A 2,733-nucleotide genomic window follows, 5' to 3' on the forward strand; every position below is an offset into this window, starting at 1 on the left:
ATGTTTCTGTCTCTTTCTCCCTCTCCCTTCCTCTCTGAAACCAATAAAAAACATATTTAAAAAAAAAAAATCATAATAGAAATGAAGGTGGAGGTGTTGCTAGAATTTTCTAGAACCTTCCAGAACGTTCCAGAACGTTCTGGGCCCACAATGTTCCAGAATGTTCCAGAACGTTCTGAGCCCCTGGAAATGGGCTGATGTCAGGGGAGCCGGAAAGCAGTGGGTGTGGGTTGTTTTTTTTTGGGGGGGGAAGGAGACAGGGGTTGGAGGGGGACAACGTTGACGTCACCAGCTGCATCTGAGATCGAGTGGGCGTGGCCCCGGGGGCACTCGGCTCCCTAAGGGATGCTATGACCTGAAGTGAGGTGTTCCCTGGATTTCTCCATCCAGGAAGGACAGGACACCCGCGAACAAGGACGAACCACAAGGGACAGGCTTTGGGGGGAACATCACAAATGGACGACGAAGGGGTGTGGGGGGGTGAGCCAGGCGGGCGGGCCCCCAGGGATGGCTGGGCGGGGGCCCCCAAGGGCGCATGGAGGTGTCCTGCCCGCCTGGCGATGGCTTCGCAAGATGAGCGGTTGGCGGCGGGGGGCGGCCTCCATCTTGCAGGTTGGCGTCACCCCCGTCGGGAAGCTGCAAGTCCACCCTCCAGTCTGACTCCTTCTGGGAGCCCTGGCTCAGGGCGGCTCATGGTGGGGGTGCGGCCACAACGTCTCGGCTGGTATCTGGCCGGCAGGTGCGCGCCCGGCTCCCCCGGGTGCCAGAGGGAGTCCTCCATCCCATCAGGGACCCTACGGGGGTGGGAAGAGAAGGGAAAAAAAAAGGACACGATGAACTGAGGGAGAATCCCTCCACCCAGGTTGCCATCCCCCCAAATGATGCTGACTTAAAAAAAACCAGGACCGGCCAGTGTGGCTCAGTGGATAGAGCGTCGGCCTGCGGACTGAAGGGTCCTGGGTTCGATTTCCCGGTCAAGGGCATGGACCTGGGTTGCGGGCACATCCCCAGTGGGGGGGGTGCGGGAGGCAGCTGATCGATGTTTCTGTCTCATCGATGTTTCTAACTCTCTATCCCTCTCCCTTCCTCTCTGCAAAAAATCAAGAGAAATATATTTTTTAAAAATAAATAAAATAAAAATAAAAAAGATTGGACACGAAATAAAACAGAATCAAATAAAAAATAAGAAAATAAAATATAAAATAAATAAAATAAAATAGATACAACCCCAGAAATATTAAGTGGAATACACATAAGTCGTCATCCCGGAAGCTAGCGATTAAAGGCGACATCCCCAATGAAATCGAGGTGACCTTGGGGTCTGTCTTGTCCCCAAACAGGGACTCGATGGCTGAACCCACAGCCTCCTGGCGCTCCCTCCACCGGGGACGCCACCCAGGACGGGGAAGATATAGGCCCCGAACCAGGTCACTGGGCTGTGACAGGAAGAGGCCTCGCTTTAGAGTAGGTCGGACTAAATAAAAACCTGAGAACAGCCTTGGGGCTTTTTTTTTTAAAAAAAGTATTTATTCCAAGAGAAGAAGAATAATTATTTCCTAAATAGAGTTTCTTTGGGGACAAGACAGGACCTCCCTGGGATTCCAAATCCTGGAAATAGTGGGAGATAAAAACACTCCAAGCCCAGCGGGCGTGGCTCAGGGGTTGAGCCTTGACCTGGGAACCAGGAGGTCCCGGGTTCGATTCCCGGTCAAGGGCACAGGCCTGGGTTGCGGGCTCGATCCCCAGTCGGGGGCGTGCAGGAGGCAGCCGGTCCGTGATTCTCTCTCCTCATGGATGATGTTTCTCTCTCTGAAATCAATACAAAAATATATATTTTTTTTCTAAAAAATTAAGATATAGAAACTCATCGGAAACAGAACTGCTAAATCTTTAAAAAATTAAAATAAAAATGAATGGAAAGGGTGGCCGCTGTAAGGGAGGCCATAGGAGCGCATGATGCGTCTGGCAAAAAGGCCCATCTATCCAAGCTATTCCAGGAACTCACACCACTGAACCAAAGGTAGACAAGCCGTCCAGAGAAAGACGCGTATCCCCTGACCTCACGCCTACGTGGAATCTAATGAACGAAACAAATAGATGAATGGGGTAGATGCACAAGCAAGAGGGTAGGGAAGGCCCAGGCTGGCGGGGGGTGGGGGGAGGTAGGAGTGAGGAGGGAGAGGAAAATGGGGGGAGGGGAGGGAAATGGGGACATCGGCAATACTTCCAACCACAAAGATGAATCATCTATATATATATATAAAAGCGTAATATGCTAATGAGACCGGATGTCCTTCCGGACATCCTTCCGGACGACCTTCAGGATGATGCCGGGGCAGTGAGGTGCCTGAGGGAGGCCAGTGCCAGCATCCGGGGGAAGGGGAGGCTGGCTCCCATAACTTTCAACAATAAAGATGAATCATCTCTATATAAAAGCGTAATATGCTAATGAGACCGGACGTCCTTCCGGACATCCTTCCGGACGACCTCCCGGACGACGCCGGGGCAGCGAGGGACTCCCGGGTTGCAGGTGCCTGAGGGAGGCCGGTGCCGGCAGCTGGGGGAAGGGGAGGCCTGCTCCCACAACTTTCAACAATAAAGATGAAATATATATATATATATATATATATATATATATATATATATATATAAGCGTAATATGCTAATGAGGCCGGACGTCCTTCCGGATGACCTTCCGGACGACACCGGGGGCAGCGAGAGACGCCCGGGTCC

This window comes from Myotis nattereri (genome assembly GCF_964212035.1).
Source record: "Myotis nattereri genome assembly, chromosome: Y".
Classification (NCBI taxonomy): domain Eukaryota; kingdom Metazoa; phylum Chordata; class Mammalia; order Chiroptera; family Vespertilionidae; genus Myotis; species Myotis nattereri.